Source organism: Hippopotamus amphibius, chromosome 11, assembly GCF_030028045.1.
Source record: "Hippopotamus amphibius kiboko isolate mHipAmp2 chromosome 11, mHipAmp2.hap2, whole genome shotgun sequence".
In the NCBI taxonomy this organism is placed as follows: Eukaryota; Metazoa; Chordata; class Mammalia; order Artiodactyla; family Hippopotamidae; genus Hippopotamus; species Hippopotamus amphibius.
The window spans coordinates 76,406,403-76,427,831 of record NC_080196.1 but is presented as its reverse complement, the minus strand read 5'-3'; the positions used below and the strand labels follow the sequence as shown (position 1 = coordinate 76,427,831).

The window sequence follows — 21,429 nt, the reverse complement described above, 5'->3', positions numbered from 1 at the left end:
AATAGTAGCCCCCTCTCTCTGCAACTACAGAAAGCCTGCACGCAGCAACAAAGACCCAACACATAATAAAATAAAATAAAATAAATACAAAGTGAAAAAATAAAAAAATAAACTTTTTTAAGTTGCTAAATTAGATACAAAGCTATACTAACAGGGCAAAAGGGCCATAACCTTTGGAGTTATCTCCTCAGCCAGACAGAAATCATCTGCTCCTCTGCTGGTCACAAATCACTGGAAGCTTATCAGTTATCTTCATTAACAACTAGCCATACAGAGTCTGAGCCATAATCAACAAAAGTTGCCAAAGTTTCATTCCCCTAAAGGTTCTGATGGCCTTTTGATGGGCTAGTTGGTCTGTGTGACAGAACAACATTTGCACGGATATACATCCATTCTTTTATGTTATTTCCAAGTTCTGGATAATTTTAGCTTGATAAACATAACTTGTAACTTTTTTTAATCATTATTTTTCAGAGCAGTTTTAGGTTTACAGAAAAAGTGAGCAGAGTATACAGGGAGTTCTCATATGCCCTCTCAACCTCCCCCCCCCCCACCAAGTTTCTGCTCTTAATAACATCACTCATTAGTGCACTACACTTGTTATAAGTGATGAACCAATAGTGCTACATTAACTAAAGTCCATAGTTTACATTAGAGTTCACATGACATGCAGCCTTTATTATAGTTTCATACAAAATAGTTTCACTGACCTAAAAATCCCCAATGTTCCACATATTCATCCCTCTCCCCTTCCCAGAACCCCCAATAACACTGATATTTTTAGTGTCTCCATAATTTTGCCTTTTCCAGAATGTCATATAGTTAGGATCATACAGTATGTAACCTTTTTTACTGGCTTCTTTCACTTAGTAATATGCATTTAAGCTTCTGCTATGTCTTTTTATGGCTTAATAGCTCATTTCTTTTTAGTGCTGAGTAATATTCCATTCTCTGGCTATACCACAGTTTATCCATTCACCTACTAAAGGATATCTTGTCTGCTTCCAAGTTTTAGCAATTATGAATAAAGCTGCTATAAACATCTGTGTGCAGGGTTTTGAGTGGGTGGACATAAGCTTTCAATTTCTTTGGGTAAATACGAAGAAGCATGACTGCTAGATCATATGGTAAGAGTATGTTTAGTTTTGTAAGAAACCTCTAAACTGTCTTCCAAAGTGGCTGTACCATTTTGCATTCCCACCAGCAATGTATGATCCTATTGCTTCACATTCTCATCAGCATTTGGTATTTTCAGCGTTCTGGACTTTGGCCCTTCTAAAAGATGTATAGTGGTTAATCTTTGTTTTTGAACTGAAATATTTAGTCCACTTGTAAGTAATATGATTGCCGTGTATTTGGATTTAAATCAAGCATCACGGGTTTTGTGTTTCACTTTCTTATGTTCCCTTTCTCCCCTTTCCTGTCTTCTTTTGGATCAAATATTGTTTTGCCCCCTTCTCTACTTTTTGTCTTGCCCTTTAGCCATTATTTTGACATTATATGTTAGTGGTTACATTCGTTTGGAAAATACAAAATTCTTTTTGACTTTTTAAATTCAACTTATTCAAACTATAAAAAAAAGTTCACTCATTTCTCCCACCCCCATGCTCCCCTCTTGCAATCACCAACATGTTCTCTATATCTAAGAGTTCAGTTTTTGGAGTTTTGTTTTTTTCAGGATTCCACATGTAAGAGAAATCATACACTATCTGTCTTTCACTGTCTAACTTATTTCACTTAGTATAATGCCCTCAAAGTCCATCCATGTTGTCACAAATGGCAAGATTTCATTCTTTTTTAAGGCTGAACAATATTCCACTGTATATATCACAATTTCTTTATCCATTCATCCATTGATGAACACTTAGGGTGTTTCCATATCTTGGCTATTGTAAATAATGCTGCAATAAACATGGGTGCTACCTATAGCTTTTCAAATTAGGGTTTTTGTTTTCTTCAGATAAACACCCAGAAGTGGAATTGCTGGATCATATGATAGTCCTATTTTTAATTTGAGGAACCTCCATATTGTTTTCCATAATGTTTGCACCAATTAACATTGCCACAGACAAGGCACACGGGTTCCCTTTTCTTCACATCCTCACTAACACGTGCTATTTCTTGTTGTTTTGAAAATAGCCGTTCTGACAGGTGTGAGGCGATATCTCATTGTGGTTTTGATTTGCATTTTCTGATGATTAGAGATGTTGAACATCTTTTCATGTACTTGTTGGCCATTCATATGTTTTCTTTGGAAAAATGTTTATTCAGATTCTCTGCCTATTTTTTAATCAGATTTTTTTTTTTGCTATTGAGTTATATGAATTCTTTATATATTTGGGATATTAGTCCTTTATCAGATCTATGATTTGCCATCATTTTCTCCTACTCAGTAGGTTGCCTTTTGATTTTGTTGATAGTTTTCTCTGCTGTGCAGAAGTTTTTAGTTTGATGTAGTCCCACTTGTTTATTTTTGCTTATTGCTTTTGGTATCAGATTCAAAAATAAAAAAATCATTGCTAAGACCTATGTCAAGGAGCTTACTGCCTGTGTTTTCTTCCAGTAGTTTTATGGTTTCAGGTTTTAACATTCAAGTCTAATCGCATAACTCATAACTCTTGTGAAGTAGTTTTCTTCACTACTAGCTAGATCCAGGATTCTTAATTGGTAGGTCACATATAGTACTGTGGCATCTCACATATCCATTGCAAACATGTGGCCAAATATTGATCAACATATAAATTTCATTTTTGGCACAACTACAATACTTACTGTTATAGAGATGTTCAAAAGATGAAACACAGAGGTGAGAAGGTTGTGAAAAGCAATATAGAGTTATGTGGAACTTACTGTAAGGGGGTAAAACATATTTTTAACAGGCTAGTACCAAAGGCAAATTTTATGCTAATTTAATCACATGAGCAAAAGGCCAGGGCAGTGAAAAGGTCTTCTTGAACAACAACATGGCCTGAAAACCTGCCAGGCGAATAAGACAATAACGTGGATGCTTTCATAACACCTTGAGAAAGTGCTAAACCCTAGCAGTGACTGCATAGTATTGCTTACTTATCTACTGTTGTTCTGAGTATTTCAATCTCTTCAAATGTGCCACCAAAATTCTAGCATACAACAATGGGCTAGAAATGTAAGAGCTGAGAATCAGTGAGCCAGGCTGTCAAAATGTCAAAACTAAGAGAAACCAAAAAAGATAGGAATAGAGTGAAAGACTGATAGATTTCTGACACTATCTGCAAAGCCTCTGCTTTTGGCATTGGGCACTAGGCAAAAATACCTCCAGGTCCTTCCAGGCCTATGATTACATCTTGAGAAGACAGCTCATTTGTTGGAGAATTCATCTCCCCGCAACTGATCCCAGGAGAGAAAGATGAAGGGGTGGAAGGAACGCAATTTTTCATCAAGTTGAGCCTTAGACCACTGTCAACACTGTAATTATATTACACTTGCTGTTTACTTTTTGGTAATTTATCAGGGTAAGGTACATAGGATAATTTAAAAACTAAATTCATTTAGTCACTTTCAAAAACATTCAAGTGGCTTGTGTGTGGAGGAATAAAGTGTGAAAGTGACACAGCATCCAAATTGTAGCCATGTGTGACTTGGCTTTTTTATCTGGGAGAAAGAAAATGGTTAAACCTTAAGGATTGTGTTTCTCTCTGTCGCTCTGACTCTGAGGGAATAATGAGTTCCTGCTGGTGACACAGCAGCTTGGAGAGGCGAGCACAAAGGAGGGTTGGTGCACTTCCAAAGCTGTATGTGAGCCTTCACCACGAGACCCCGGGTTCTGCAGGAGGAACGTGAGTGAACCTTGCTGAACAGGGGCTGGGAGTGCCACGTGTTAACATACAGACCTTCCCTGGGATCCCTAAGCACCTCTCAAGTGTGAATTAACTTGAGCACCTTTACCACAGAGCACAGGGCACAGTCATTCATTCATTCATCAAAAATTCATAGAGTCAACCTCTTCGGGCCTCCCTACTACAGTCTAGACCCTGTGCCAGGTGCTGGGGATCTTTCTTGAGTTCCCTGGAAAGCAGATGCCAAGATAAAGGCTTCATTTACCTCCTGCACCAACCACTCTAGATTTCACTCACCTTTGACCAGTACTCCATGCAGCTGAGGCTTCCTGCCTGATGGGCTGACCCCGAACCTCAGCCCTGAGTCCTTAGCTGCCTTGGCCTCATCAAGGCACAGCTGTTGAAGTTGCCCACTTACTGTTATTGCTGGCACAGAAGCACCAGGAGACGCCCGAGTGAGTCCTTGGGGTTCCGGTCAACTCCTCCATGCTTTCATTATGTAGGAGCAATCCTACTCCTCATGGTAATTAGGGTCAATTTTGCACACCAAGGGGATAATTCTTTTCTTTGCCAGTTCTTCCACTGACATGAGGAGCCTAAAATGACCTGACGTAGTCACAGCTTCAAGTTCAATTGCTGGTGTTCCCCTTGTGGAAATAAGAACCTTTAAAATGGCAGAGTCTAAAGTTGCAAGCTTGATAAGCAGTAATCCTGAGAGGATCCACACCCATTTCTACCCCTTGGTTCCTGTACCTGTGAATTCTAGTTATTGGGAACATAGCACTATAGCCACTGACTTAGTGCATATACTGCTCCCTGGAGAACAGTACCCTAAGCCGACAGGTTATTGCCCCAAGTCTAGAACCCTAGCTGAGCGTTCGACAGTCCTTCCACTGTCCCATTAGACTAGCTACTTCTGGTTGATCAGATCTCTGGGGAGACCAGTGGATCTCGTGGTCATGTGCCCATTGCCACAATGTTGTACAGGGTGCCATTTTTAATAGATCAGGAATTCTGTGAGCCCTGGGGTGATGATATTAATAGAGACATGTAGGTAGGGTAGGTATCAACTCTAATAAGGACAAATTGAAATTGAAATCATTCTGCCACGAAGTAGCTGGTCTGGTCTCCCCAAGGCTCATCACTAGCTGTCCACATTCACAAGATGAGACATCTTGTCTACACTTGTGGTTGAGCACTCCCTCTGCAGTGGGGGTTCTCTGGTGGGCACTAATGTAAGATACAAAGATACACACACTCTGTGACCACAATCATAGATTCATCCTCATGCCTCTTCCCCAGATTTCCTTACCATGAACCTTCCAGTTTGATTCCTTCTGCGCCCTGACCAAGCAGTCAAGCCATTCACCCTGTTCAAGAATTTATATCAATCTGTATGTCAGGTTGCTTCTCCTTCTTTATAAAGTGAGCCTTTATAAGGCCACCCCGAGAGGGGGTACAACGTGGCAGCCATCCATCTCCAGCCAGCACCAAGATCCTGCGATCTTTCTCTCCACTGTGCTGGTAAACTTACCCAGCAGGTAGCTGGGTAAGTTTCCCACTGTGGTAGGTTCAGGACAGAGATGTGATATGAGTGAGGCTCTTTGGTGCTTTTCCTTGGTGCCTCACCCTGCCAAACCAGAGAGTAGTGCTGGGCTGGAGAATACATAGTTTCTCCCATAAGTTCTTTGCCCAGTGGGTAGTTACTACTACTCTAGTGACTGGCCAGAACATGACACCCTCTACAGAGAAAGTCAGAAAAATATCTGTGTGCCAGCTCCCCCTCTGCCCAGTTTTGGAGGGTACACTTTACGCTGTGGCTGTTATTACCAGTTTGAATGCCATTGCTATAGAAAAACGAAAGAACCACAATTTGGTTTGGGCCAATCCTGGCTCACAAATTGTGTTCCAGCCAGCTGAGAGGTTGGCATTTCTAGGAGAATCGAAAAGTTAAGAAATCTGCAAGAGGTCTGCCTTGTGTTGATTTTTCCAGGGACTTAGAAGTGACTGGATGCTTCAAAATATTGAGTGACTAATTTTCTTTCCTTTTTTCTAAAATCTCACATGGTAAGCATTTATTTCCTGAAAACCTGCCAAAAGGGTAATTTTTTTTCAGAGTTGGAATATTATTTTAAAAAATAAAATGAAGTCCTGATAGCAAAAATTATCAATGTAGATGCTTGAATCTACCTATGGCAACTTAAGTATTGCCTTCTTTTGGTTTCAGGTTTGGGGAGTTAAAAAGAGAGAAAGAAAGAGAGAGAGCCTTCCAAATGTTTCTGAAGTACTTATTTTTCTCTGCCATTCAGGCTTGCTTATTGGATAAGAATGGTCAATCCAGGACAGCTAGCAACTCCATGTAAAAATGTGCCTACGATTTGTTTTTAGTTGTGTTATTACACCTTTCAAGCCAAGGTTGCAGGTTGGCAGTGCCCTGAAGAAGGGAGAGAACTGGACAGCACCCATACCTCCCATTAGGGAGGCCTCCAGACAGAGCCTGGAGCGGGGCCGCACTGGAACTGACCCAAGCCAGGCCTTCCTGTGCTGCCCACAGTCAGAGCAGCACCCTCAGAATCAATTTTCACTTGAGTCCACTGTGAATAGGCCAGTCTAGGGGCATATACAGATTTGCTAAAGGGTTTTTTTTTGTTTTTTTGTTTTTGTATCCTAAGAAATATCTCTGCCAAATTCATAATTTAGGTTGGAGGTTGGTTATCAAATACTATGGAAACTACTACCTGGTTTTGCCATTTAATGAAAGTGTAGTCCTTTTCATTCTAGAAAGTGCTTATTGAAAGTAAGGTATTTTGTCTCAGAAGTAGATATACAGTTAACCTGGAGTTTTAAGATATTTTCTCAAAATTACAATAAACCTTATTTTCAATGAAACTAGTTAAGTGCCTTGTGTATTATTAAATTCCTGATTAGTAAGTCACATTATTTATGGACTGTTGGAAGACCAACCTTTCACTGTACAAATTGCCAATGGATCATTTAGGAAAGGAACCAAAGGGTCAGGAAGAGCTCTTTATCCCACTAATGCAGAAAGACACACAAAGCATGACCCAGATATAAAAAAGGGCCAGCACTGCTAGCAGATGCCATTCATGGTTGAGCTGAGGAGACTGCTGCCCAGAGGCTCTCATAACAAAGAAAATGATACATGAGAGGTGGGGGGAAATACTGCCCAGGGTGAAAATCAATGGGGAGACCAGGCAGATCTGGGAGGGGTCTGGCTTCATGAAAAAACAGGATATAAAAGGATTCCATTTCTCCAGTTTCTTCCCCACCATTCCCCTCCTGAAAATTTGAATCTAAATAGACAACATATTTGATTGCAAATATCCACACTTTCCATGCATTCCATCATGGTTAGAGTTATGAGAAGAGTACATTAATTTGGATCACACTAGCTGCTATAACAAACAGCCCCTCAAAAAATGTATAATGGCTCAAAGACCATAGAAGTTTCTTTCTTTCCCGTAATTCAGTGTGAAGGAGATATTGTTTGGCAGCTCTCCTCCACATGGCAATTCAGGAACCCAGCCTCCATCCATTTTTTGGCTGTGTCATTTCCTAGGGCCTTGTCATCTTCTGCATCGAGACGCTGAAAGGGGACCGGGTATGAAGAGGGCACTTAAAAACGCTGCCTCTTAAAAACTCTAGCTCAAAAGCGACAGGTAAAACTTCTCACAAACCATTGTTTCAATTTCATAGCACTGTATGCCTACTTGCAAGGGTGCAAGAAATGTAGTATAGGTGCCTGCCCAAAGAAAAAGAAGAAATGGATATTTTTGGTGAATGGCCAACCATCTGCTTAGAAGCAGATAAACCCTTTATTCATTTTTTGCATGAGTGCCCTCTACTGAGCATTGCAGGGTTAGTGGCAAGTAATAAACATTAGTGACATGAAGGGGGGTGTTTGAGTGACTACTGAGATCAGAGTAATAATTATTATAAACTTATTGAGAGCTTATTTTGTGCACCTTTCTAAGTTATTTACATGTCATCTTAATGCTCAAAGTTTTGTGTACAGATGAGGAAACAAGCACAGACTTACTGAAAGTCGTACAGCTGGTGGGTAGCAAGGCAGGAATTTGAATCCAGATTCCTCATTCTTATCCACTATGTTTTGCTGCCTCCCAGAGTACAACTTTTAATCACAACTTTTATTCATGCACACAGAAACCAGCTTTTAGAATTTTGTAACCCAAAGTTTAATATGACATAGTGTAGTGTATCTCAAATTGGATCCCTGGATGAGACCCATTAAGTTCACTGGACGATTTTTAAGTTAGGAGTTTCCATTGTAATGACAACCTTTTATAAAAATACCATGGAAGGTATGAATCTCAATCTGCAAATTTATATAGGGAAAAATATATTACTTAATTCTCTATAATTAAACTTAATTTCTAACTCTGAGTCTACCATTCCACCAGGAGGACAGACAACTTAACCACAGGTCTCCTTGCTCCCCTCAACCCACATCTCTAGGGCTTTGTCTCAACTCCATAACCTTTCACAGAGCCCCAAACACCGAAGCATGGGGGACTGTGTGGGAGTAAGGACTTATGTCCAAACAAGTAGCTGCTGAGATGTGTCCCTCAGTCTCATGCCAGTGCCTCCCACTGGCCAAATGCAAGAAGACACCAAAAGACAAGAGGGACCAGTGATATAATTCATAGTGAGCAGCCTCCAAGGGCACACACAGATCAGGATGGAGAGGAATGGAGAGTGGATCTGGAGGTACGGATGGAAGACAAGCAGCACACTGAGGAAGAGCAGACCTAAAAGGGGCTCTGTCACCTGGAGGCTTAGGAAACACAAACCAAGAAAGCCTACAGACAACCTGCTTCTCCAACCCACCGGACCCTTCCCGTGAGGTCACTGGCATAGGACCCAAGTACCTGCTGGAATGGTCAGGGCAGGAAGAAAGGGAAAGCCTGGAGAGGGAACACACAGAGAGAAATCAATCAAGAAATGTCTCAAAATATTATCTCAGCAATATAAGCACCCTGTGAATCATCTGGAGGACCACTGAACAATCCATTATCACCATAAGATCTCAGGGCCTGCCCTTACATGTAATAATGTATTAGCCCCAAGTAATTTTTAATTCGTTAACTCTTCCATCCAATAAACATTTATTGAGCACCTTTTATGTGCCAGGCACTGTTCTAGACACCAAGAATACACCAGTGAAAAAGGCAGACCCACCCTTGAGGAGTGGACCTTCCAGTAACATAGTTCTATTATTTTCATGGGCTAATGAAACAAGAATAGAGGTGGATTTCATAACAAAATAATCACTTGGGCCAAGCAAAGGCTAAATCATATCCCAATGTGCTGTAAAAATCTTAGATTTTCACAGTAGTTCAAAGAGTAAGCAGTAATGTGAAATGGAATCATCACACAGCAGATAGAAATGCCACAGTGAAAAAAACGTGCACCATAAGAATCAATATTATATTTATATTGCAAGCCTCAATTTTATTTTAACAAAATTATATTAGCTATTATTGTCATTTGAAGTTTTGTTTCTATTTAATTTGTATATTTGCTTTTAGTCCTGTAGTTACATAAATGCCATATACATGAGATGTTTGCATTTAGTTTTATGTTTGTTCACTTAAGAAACATAAAATGATTTTAATCAATACAAGAGATCTGTGGAAATGTTTTCCTTTTTTTTAAAAAAAAGGGGTTTATTCTTCATTTAAATTTGGGAAACCCTGGGGTAGCAGAATCAGGCTTGATGCTATTCAGATCTCAGTTTCCCCACTTACCACCAGGTTATTCAATCTTGATTGGGCCCTGCTTCCTCCTTTATGAAATGGGGATAATACCAACACATCACAGGCACTGTGCTGGGAAGTGAGATGAGGCAGGTTAAAGAGTTACCTGGCACTTAGCATCTCCTCAGTAAATACTAACTCCCTTCTCTTTCTCATCATATTTTCAAAAACGAGTGATAAAAAGAAATTACTTGAAATGATAAAGTAATAAGGCCATATCTTTAAAGAATTTCTTGCTCTCAAGAAAATGGGACCATAATTCACCTGGAAATTCCCAGAGTCTCATCAACTAGAAAACTGTTCAATATGCATGTTTAAAAAAAAAAAAGAGGAAGAAGCCATTGAGAAATAAGAAAGGCAATGCTCATACTACAAATCGAAGTGAAAGTCTAGCTCACAATTTTTGAGAAGGAAATGAAAAGGAATATTCAAGATATAACCCCTCAGAGTTTCTTTCCCAGGTAGCAGCCTCAAAATAGCAATAAGCTACCGCGTGGGAGAATTTTAAGAAAGGAGTGTTGCTTCTCCTGCTCTGTCCATTCTGAGCACCCAAGTCTTCCCTGTAGTTTGGGTAGGAGTTGTTTCCCACACTTTCAAGGCCATTTTGGTTCCTATATTTGCAAAGGCTCAGAGTTCATTTCCTTTTTATTTTTTAATAAGATTTTTAAAAAATTTTTTATTTATTTTGGCTGCGTTGGGTCTTTGTTGCTGCGCTTGGGCTTTCTCTAGTTGCCACGAGTCGGGGCTACACTTTGTTGTGGCGCATGGGCTCTCACTGCAGTGGCTTCTCTTGTTGCGGAGCACGGGCTCTAGGCCTGTAGGCTTCAGTAGTTGTGGCACGTGGGCTCAGTAGTTGATCTTCCCTGAAGATCCCACATGCTGCAGAGTTACTAAGCCCGCAAGCCAAACCCATGTCCCCTGCACTGGAAGGCAGATTCTTAACCCCTACGCCACAAGGGAAGCCCTCAGAGTTCATTTCAGTCCTAGCTTTTAAACACAGCTGCCCATGTGATTTGTTTACCAGGTAATATCTTTTTCTATTCTCTTAGCCCTGCAAGTCTTCCTTGGGAGCCCCTTCTTGAAGCTTTAGTTACTGCTGAATCAGTACTCTGTCTCTCCTAGTGATTATATGCCGGTGTCAAAGGAGATGGACTTACTTTGTTCCCTTCTTTTGAACCCACTTCCCTTGTTAGGGTTCAAGCTTAAAATGGATTTCCGCATGATCTTTTCTGAAGAACCAGAGCCATGGTTCTTTCAGAGTAACATCAGCAGTTACCTCCCAAATCCTCTGCCGCACTCCATCACACACATGCTAGGAAAAACTACTCTGTAACTCAGAGCAGGAGCCATGAACACAGTTGAAGAGATCAGGGAGGGTCAACCACAGCAGTGATGACTAAGCTGAGTCTTAAACAAGAAGGATTTGACGAGAACAGGGGAGAAAGGCATTCCAGAAGAAGCAAAAACGTATGCAAAAGTTATTAGACATAAAAGGAACTGAGAGTAGCTTAGTCTGACTGCAGAGCATGTGGTTATGAGGCAAGGCAAGACAAGACAAGAGAAATGCAATATATAATTACGAATTTAGAGTCAAATACACTCAAGTTCCAATCCTAGTTGTGTAAAGAATTTTTAAAATTCTCTGAGTCTTGGTTTCCTCATTTGCATACAGTATCTGAAAAAGTAGGGAATCGCCCAGCCCTGCCATGCCCGCCGACCTCAGTGGCACCTGGAACCTGTTCAGCAGTGACCACTTCCAGGTCTACATGCTGGCCCTAGGTACTGACTTTGCCATGCGTAAGATAGCCAAGCTGCTGAAGCCACAGAAAGTGACTGAGCAGAATGGGGATTCTTTTTACCATTCACGTGACCAGCAGCCTCAGGAACTACCTTGTGAAATTTAAAGTTGGAGAAGAATTTGATGAGGACAAAAAAGGCCTGGATAACAGAAAATGCAAGAGTTTGGTCACCTGGGACAATGACCGACTCACCTGTGTGCAGAAGGGGGAAAGAAGAACAGAGGCTAGACCCATTGGATTGAAGGGGACCAACTCCACCTGGAGATGTTCTGTGAAGGCCAAGTGTGCAAACAGACATTCCAGAGAGCCTGATCTGTATCCAACCGGAGTCCACGTGTGGCAGCAGCTTAATGCTGAATTATATTCCAGAATGAATAGAAATTGCTCTGTCCTGGTTTGGAGGTGGTGCCTCATGGTCGGAGGGATGTCACACAGCCTGTACCAGAAGCCATCTGGATTGTGAGAAAACTTCTCAGCTTCAATAATGATTCAAAAAAAAAAAAAAAAGTAAGGAATCAATGAGATTATGAATATAAAGTATAAAAGACAAAGATGGCACTCGCTGTGTGCTCAGCATATAGTAACATTATGAATATACATATATCAATATATAAGGCTGATGGGTTGGGCAGGGTCATACTATGAATAGTTTTGAATGGGGAGCTACTTCAGCTAGGTCTTGAAAGCTATTTGGAGCCACTGAAGGAATGGATTGATCAAATATCTATTTTCATTAAGGCAGATATTCAAGTACAAGGCAGTGTGCTAATCACTGTGGGAGAGATATTTGAATAAAAATGCTATCTTAGGGACTTCCTGGTGACGCAGTGGTTAAGAATCTGCCTGCCAATGCAGGCACAAGGGTTAGATCCCACATGCCACAGAGCAAGTAAGCGCATGGGCCACAACTACTGAGCCTGCGTGCTGCAACAACTGAAGCCTGTGCGTCTGGAGCCTGTGCTCTGCAACAAGACAAGCCACCACAATGAGAAGCCCATGCACCACAACGAAGAGTAGCTCCTCCTCGCTGCAACTAGGGAAAGCTCACGTGCAGCAATGAAGACCCAACACAGCCAAAAAAAAATTTTTTTTTTTAATTTAAAAATGCTATCTTAGACTCCCCATCTATGATTCATCACCATCAACCACTGACAATTTAGTGGGTCTGGTACTGACTTCAAAACAGGAAACTCTTCACTACTTTCCATTTACAAAGTGGGAGGAAGGAAGCTAGAGTCAGGCAAAGAAACACTGTAGTGGAAAGTCTAACCAGAATCAAGTGGCAGAGGCCTCTTTCAGTCCTGAGGGCAAAGTGCTTCATTTTCCTCTAAGAGCTATGAATAAAAACAGCAGGTGCTAGAGTGAAGGTCACAAAACCTCATGAAATAGTCAAAACATAGTAATTCCCCCTGATGTGGGTCTGTATCAGTTATTTTTTAAACTGACATAAGCAGCCATTAGAGGAAATCCTTGAAAGAAAAAACACCATCAAAGTCAAGCTGAGCCTTCCTGACTTCTGTAGCGTGGATGGAACTGAGTTGCTCAGAACTAAGGAAGTATTCTAACACAGCAATATACACACATAGCATTTTCTGTAGTAATAACTTACTTACAATTTGCATTGACTAAGGCTGTTAAGGTCAGTACTACCAGAATGCACTTCAGATGGGCATACATCTAAATACAAAAAGTTCACTTTTTTGTCTCTTCTTTCTACTTTAGAGGAGATATTTCCATGCAAATGCTGACCTCTCCTGGTAAGAACCAGTTACTTCAAAGAAGGGATCGTTCCAATGGAATTGAAGATAATTTGCATCTCGGATAGGAGAGGCAAAGTTAAATGATCATATTTTAATGGGGGAGAAAAAACCTTCATCCACAAAATGCTTTTCCCTTGACAATCCCAGAACTTTCTTTCCTCCACAGACTTTCTCATTTTATTATGTCCCTATTGAAAATTATAAAAGTAAAACACGACCATTCCAACCAAAAAGATATGTTCACACTGAAATAAATACATCTAGCTCTTTCATTTTCTCTGCCTTACACACTTGGCAAATGACTATTTTAAAATTTATTCACCAATTTATTGGTTGACACTTGGTATTTCCAATTCTGTGGTGATACCAATAGTACCAAAATATACATTCCTGTACATGTCTCTTTGTATACATGTATCAATATAAGAAATCCTCTTGTGTTTATACCTAGAATAGAATTGCTGGATTGAAGGGTATTACATCTTCAACCTTACTAGAATGCCAAATTCTTTTACAAAATGGCTGTACCAGATTATATTTCCATCAGCTGAGTATACGGGCCACACCTCCTCACCAACATGCATCAGGCTTTTATTTTTTTCTATTTTTTTGGCTGTGCCTCACACCACGCGGGATCTTAGTTCCCTGATCAGGGATCGAACTCAAGCCTCCTGCAGTGGAAGCAATGGATCGCCAGGGAAGTCCCACATCAGGCTTTTTTTTTTTTTTTTTTTCTTCTTTTTTTGAATAAATGCAGTTTTATTAAAAATTTACTACAATATCCTTAGTCTTCTAATTTTGCCTTGTACCAACGACCACATCAGGCTTTTAAACTCATGCAGTCTCACCAATGAGAAGACAGTATCTCAGTATTGTTTTATGCATTTCCCTGATTACTCAGGAAGCTAAGTATCTTTTCATATTTCCTCTTCCATATGAATTTCCTGTTTATGTCTTTTGCCATTTTTAAGTTGTTTGCCTTTTTATTGATTTGCAAAAGTTTTTTAATATATTTTTGACACTAATCACTGGTTATAAGAATTGCAAATATCTCTCACCACTCTAAGCCCCGTCTTTCCATTTTTATTATCTTCTCCTCTTAATAAGATGAAATTAATTTTAATGTAGACAAAATTACCCACCTTTTCCTTTTTGGTTTATGCTTTTTGTATTTTGTTTGAAATATCCTTCCCTACTCCATGGTAATTGGATATATTCTAAATAATTGAATTTTGTATTTCATACTGTGTCATTAATCCACCTGGAATTTACTTGTGTGATAGGACGGATCCTTTTTTTCTCCCCCATGTGTGGATTACCAATTGTCTCAGAATGGATTTATCATATAATCTCCCATTTTCTTCTTCACTCGGTCACAATGTGTTCAAATGTGATACAATAAAACATAGATAAAATTTCTTCATATGTGTGGGTCTGTTTGGGGGCTCCTTATTTTCTTTAATTAGTCAATTTTTCTTTCCCTTAACAATTAGTATGGCATCTTAATTGTTATGATTCTAATAATAAGTTTATATCTAATAGGGCAAGTTTTTTTTAAGCTCTTTATTGGAATATAATTGCTTTACACTCTTGTGCCAGCTTATGAGGTACACCAAAGTGAATCAGCTGTATTTATACACATATCCCCACATCCCCTCCCTCCCGTGACTCCCCCCATCCTCCCCGTCCCGGCCCTCTAAGGTATCACCCATCATCGAGTTGATCTCCCTTTGTTGTACAGCAACTTCCCACTAGCTATCTATTTTATAGTTGGTAGTATATATATGTCTATGCTACTCTCTCACTTCGTCCCAGTTCCCCCTTCGCCCCTCGCACCCCCCAACCCCGTGTCCTCCAGTCCATTCTCTGCATCTGCATCCTTATTCTTGTCCTGTCACTGGGGTCATCAGTACCTTTTTTTTTTTAAGATTCCGCATATATGAATTAGCATACAATATTTGTTTTTCTCTTTCTGGCTTACTTCGCTTTGTATGACAGACTCTAGGTCTATCCACCTCATTACATATAGCTCCATTTCATTTCTTTTTATAGCTGAGTAATATTCCATTGTATAAATATGCCACATCTTCTTTATCCATTCATTTGTTGATGGACATTTAGGTTGCTTCCATGTCCTGGCTATTGTAAATAGTGCTGCAATGAACATTGGAGTGCATGTGTCTTTTTGAATTATGGTGTTCTCTGGGTATATGCCCAGTAGTGGGATTGCTGGGTCCTATGGTAGTTCTATTTTTAGTTTTGCAAGGAACCTCCATACTGTTCTCCATAGTGGCTGTATCAATTTACACTCCCACCAGCAGTGCAAGAGCATTCCCTTTTCTCCACACCCTCTCCAGCATTTACTGTTTATAGATTTTTTGATGATGCCCATTCTAACTGGTGTGAGGTGATACCTCATTGCAGTTTTGATTTGCATTTCTCTAGTAATTAGTGATGTTGAGCAGCTTTTCATGTGCCTCTTGGCCATCCATATGTCTTCTTTGGAGAAATGCCTATTTAGGTCTTCTGCCCATTTTTTAATTGGGTTGTTTGTTTTTTTGATATTGAGCTGGATGAACTGTTCATATATTTTGGAGATTAATCCTTTGTCTGTTGATTCGTTTGCAAATATTTTCTCACATTCTGAGGGTTGTCTTTTTGTCTTGCTTATATTTTCCTTTGCTGTGCAGAAGCTTTGAAGTTTCATTAGGTCCCACTTACTTATTTTTGTTTTTATTTCCATTACTCTAGGGGGTGGGTCAAAAAAGATATTGCTTTTATTTATGTCGAAGAGTGCTCTTCCTATGTTTTCCTCTAGGAGTTTTATAGTGTCTGGCCTTACATGTAGGTCTTTAATCCATTTGGAGTTTATTTTTGTGTATGGTGTTAAGGAGTGTTCTAATTTCATTCTTTACATGTTGCTGTCCAATTTTCCCAGCACCACTTATTGAAGAAGCTGTCTTTTTTCCATTGTATATTCTTGCCTCCTTTGTCAAAGATAAGGTGCCCATATGTGCTTGGGCTTACCTCTGAGTTCTCTATTCTGTTCCATTGATCTTCCTTTCTATTTTTGTGCCAGGACCATACTGTCTTGATCACTGTGGCCTTGTAGTATAGTTTGAAGTCAGGAAGCCTAATTCCACCAACTCCATCTTTCCTTCTCAAGATTGCTTTGGCTTTTCGGGGTCTTTTGTGTTTCCATACAAATCGTAAGATTTCTTGTTCTAGTTCTGTGAAAAATGCTGTTGGTAATTTGATAGGGATTGCGTTGAATCTGTAAATTGCTTTGGGTAGTATAGGCATTTTCACAATGCTGATTCTTCCAATCCAGGAACATGGTATGTCTCTCCATCTGTTTGTGTCATCTTTGATTTCTTTCATCAGTGTCTTAAAGTTTTCTGCATACAGGTCTTTTGCCTCCCTAGGCAGGTTTATTCCTAGGTATTTTATTCTTTTTGCTGCAATGGTAAATGGGAGAGTTTCCTTAATTTCTCTTTCTGCTTTTTCATTGTTAGTGTATAGGAATGCAAGAGATGTCTGAGCATTCATTTTGTATCCTGCTACTTTACTAAATTCATCAATTAGTGCTAGCAGTTTTCTGGTAGTCTTTAGGGTTTTCTATGTATAATATCATGTCATCTGCAAAGAATGATAATTTTACTTCTTTTCCAACTTGGATTCCTTTTATTTCATTTTCTTCTCTGATTGCTGTGGCTAAAACTTCCAAAACTATGTTGAATAATAATGGTGAGAGTGGGCACCCTTGTCTTGTTCCTGTTCTAAGAGGGAATTCTTTCAGTTTTTCACCATTTAGAATGATGCTGGCTTTTGGTTTCTCATATATGGCTTTTAGGAATAGGGCAGGTTTTAATTTTTTCTAGTGTTACTGAGGTATAATTGACAAATAAAAATTGTGTATTTTAAGGTGTACAACATGGTTTTGATAAAGGACATTGTGAAATGATTACCACAGTCAAGCTAATTAACATATCTATCACCTCATATAGTTACTTTTGCGAGTGATGAGAACAGCTAAGATCTATTCTCTTAGCAGTTGTCAAGTATACATTATTAACTACAGTCACCAAGTTGTACATTAGATCCTCAGAACTTATTCATCTTATAAGTGAAAATTTATACCCTTTGAGCAACATCTCCCCATCCCCTACCCCTCTCAACCCCTGGTAACTACCATTCTACTCTCTGCTTTAATGAGTTCAACTTTTTAAAATTCCACGTATAGGTGAGAGCAGTCAGAAGTGGTCCTTCCTCTTCAATTTTTTGAGAAGGATTGACATTAATTCTTCTTTAAATGTTTGGTAGAATAAGTCTCCTCTTTGGGAGATTGAGAAATTAAAAGGAAACTAAATAACTCATACAACTGTAGATAAAACCCACCTCAGCTCCTGTATTAATTGGGACTCTGATGGCAAGTGAATGAAATCCAACTCCAAATAGCATTAAACTGTTATAAAAGGGTTTTAATGGTTCCTGTAATCTAGAAAATGGTGAAGCTGTCATTTGACATGGAAAACCCAGAGATCAAAGTATGCTGCAGTTAATCTCTCTTCCCATCTCTTTCCCTTCTCTCTCTCTCTCTCCTCCTACATCTCTCCTCCCCAGCTAACATCTTTCCCTCCTTCTCTCTTCATTTCCTATAGCCCATCTGTTAGCTGTTTCTATGTGTTGGTCTCAATTTCTTTTTTTGAAGATGGGCTTTCTGCAAGTGATAAGGAAGATGGCAACATTAGTGCAACATTCACCATGGCTCCTGTGGTAATAGAGAATCGGGCTGGGTAACCAGTATCACCAATGGATATTATCCTACTTGCTGTTCAGCATCCAAATACCCTCTCCAACTGGAGGGAAATCCCAAAATAGGGCTCTGCAGCTCACTACAGAAGCTGAAAGCGAGGTGGGACAGATGTAACTCTTCCTCTTCCCTGGAAGCTAGAGCACAAGTACAAGACCTGAATATAGCTAATTAGATACTGTCAGCCACAAACTTGAATCTAGAGGAAGAGGTGCAAAGGTCTGAGAGCTGGAAATGATGCAGGACAGCTGCAGCAGCATGGTGTGGTGGTGAATGTGCAGTGACGCGGTAACAAGTGTCCAGGGGCTGCAGAATCCAGGAGCAGAGCCAAGCCATAGAGATGGTGTTGGCAGGGCATCTTAAGTCTGAAGCTATGTCTTGCTTCCGCTGAGGCCTGCTCAAGCTTTATCTCCAGCCTTTTACTTGTATGAGCTTCCCAATACCCTCCCAATAACTTACTTCTCAAAATACTAACCAGAGCAGGTTTCTACTGTTTATAAAAGAGAACTCTGACTAGTACAATGGCCACATTGTCCAGCTGCAGAAGAAAAAATTCAAACTTATTGCTGGCCAGGCCTGGTCCTATGCCCACAACTGTTTTTCTGTTACAAGGATGGGGTAAGGTGGTGGGAATGGCAAGTGAGGAGTGGGAAATGGGATGAGCAGTCCCTGCAACAGTGATTAGGCTTTGGGATTACAGCTTGAGGTCCAAATCCCAAACTTAGCTTTCTCTAGCCATGTGACCTAGGACAGACGAGCCTGCTTCCTCGCTGATGTGTATAACTATGTACAATGTTGTTGTAAGGAGTAGGAATAATACAAGCAGTGTCTGGCTGATAGGAGGTACTCAATAAAACTTGACAATTATGACAGTATAACAATGCAAAGAGCTCAAAACTCTAAATCAAAACCTGTGGGTAATCTCAATTTAACAATTACCTCTATTAAGAACCCTCTCTCTCATAGAGAATGGACTTGAGGACATGGCAGGCGAAGGGGAGGCTGGGACATAGTGAGAAAGTAGCATTGACATCTATATAAACTACCAAATGTAAAACAGCTAGTGGGAAGCTGCTGCATAGCACAAGGACATCAGCTCAGTGCCCTGTGATGACCTAGAAGGGGAGGACAGGGAGCGTGGGAGGGAGGCTCAAGGGGGAGGAGATACCTGGATATATGTACACATGTAGCTGATTCACTTTGTTGTATAGTAGAAACTAACAAAACATTGTAAAGCAATTATACTCCAATAAAGATGCCTAAAAAAAGAACCCTATCTCTTTGAGTTTGCTTCCTCATATGTAAAATGAGCATAATAGCTGTGTTACCTCAAAATATCATTTAGAGGATCAAATGTCTTACTACATGTCAAGTGCTTTGGGAATTATAAGGCATTTATGAACGTGATCTAAATGCTAAAACATTTCTATGGTAGTGATTTTTGATACACATCTTTTTTAAATGCATTGCCTACTTCCTTGCCTTATTGAATACCACCTTAACTTGAGATCTCAAGATCATACTGATGTCTGTGACATCTTTACCCTTTTTAAGTTATCTAGCATCAGACTGCTGTTTTTATATAGACTTTTAACTTGTGGTACAGTATAAATAAAATTTAGCATTTTAACCATTTAAAGTGTACAGTTCAGTGTCATTAAGTACACTTACACTGTTATGCAACCACCACCATTATCCATCTGCAGAACTTTTTCATCGTCCCAATCTGAAATCTGTACACATTAAACAGTAACTCCCCATTATCCCCTGATGTTTGCTACTTTTTCCGCCTACTGTTTATCTGGTATTTGTTCACTCATTAGCAACAATAGCTCATTTCTCTCCTTCCCACAAAATATACCGCGGGCCATAACTTGGTAGGAACTGCAAATGCCATTTTTAAATGCATAACATTCTTTGGTGTGAAACACTAATACAATCTGGCTCCACCTCGGTTTATCAACTCTATTCCTATTCAGAATCCAATGTTAAAGTCAAAGTCAACAGCTATCTTTCACTGTGTTTTCTTCCTTTCACACCTCTGCTCACACCATTCTCTCCCTTTGTAATGTCTTTCCTATTCACCCCGTCACACTCTGACCTATGTCTATTGGAATCCTTCAAGGTCCAGCTCATACTCTATCTTTTCCATAAACGCTCCTTGGCCACCTCATATGGTCCCTCTCTCCTTTGATCTCTTACAGCAGCTATGATGCAAACTATTCATGATCAAAACTGTATACTGTAGTTGTTTTGTTTGTCGACCCGAGCTCCTCAAAACAGCAATCAAGCTGTATTATTTTGTTCATTCAATCACATGTCCATATATTTATTACTCATTCAACAAATATTGTCCACTGTGTACAAAGTGCCCAGCAAATGTGTGCTGAATAAACACAATTCTAAGTCACTAGGCTTTGATGGATGAGTCAATAAACTCAAACTCTTCTTCTGTTTGGATTTTGTAAAAAAATAATTTTATTTACCTCTTGGGTTTTAGCTGTGCTCCACATAGTTTATAACCATATATAGTATAATAATCCTATTACATCAGCTTATTAAATCAGTTAAAACCAGTTTATTTTCGCAATTTGGAAATTTACGTTGTACAATCAAACCTGAACGATTCTGTTGATTCTAAAAAACCTGCAACGCTCCAGGTAGCCATCATTGTTCCCAATTCGCACTTAGGGACAAGATTGTGCAAAGTTATCTTTTTGTTAGCGTCTTGTATTCTCGCTGGAGATCCACGAAGGGAACAAGGTGAAGCGCGCCGAGCTTTCTTCATTCTCGGTACACATGGAGGTGAATAAGAACTCGTAGGAAGTGTTTGGGTCAGTGCTTCTTTCCCCACAGCATAATTCCAACTGAAAAGTTACTACCATTGGCTTCTTAATGGCCAAGCCTCTCTCACTGGCCAAGAGATGAAACTGCAGAGGAGACAAGGTTTTGCAACGGGTGCCTCAACCCTGGGCCCGGTGCCACCCGCTATCCCATGAGCGCCGAGTACTGCATTCCTCCACGATCTTCCCCTTTCAGTAGAGCCCTCTATGTGCCAGCAAAGTTAACTAATCCCCAAACATGCATAATAATAACTTGCATTGCTACACAAGCCACACTCGCATTCATGATTTCATTCACGCTCTTCAACAGCCCAGGGATATAAGCATCATTTCTATTTCTCAGAAGAGGAGACGGCTCCTGCGCCACAGGGCCCATGAACTGCAGGGTAGATACGCAAATCCGGAGCTGGGACCACTCCGCGGGAAGGACTTTGGTCCGGCGGTGCACGGCCACTGCCGACACTTCCCCAGCCTGGAGCTTTCCGGGATAAACCACCTGCCTTGGATTCTCGGGCAGCGGTTACCTTCCCTGGCGGCCCATCAAGCCATAACCAGCCGCCATTCACCCGGCTTCCCCAAACAGGGAAAGCCATAGCCAAGT

At 40.2% G+C, this 21,429-nt stretch overlaps 1 pseudogene; it reads left to right on the top strand.

Annotated features, from left to right (window-relative positions):
* The first annotated feature begins 11,319 nt into the window (after positions 1-11,319).
* Positions 11,320-11,724, top strand: LOC130830780 (retinoid-binding protein 7-like; annotated as a pseudogene).
* Positions 11,725-21,429: the final 9,705 nt, after the last annotated feature.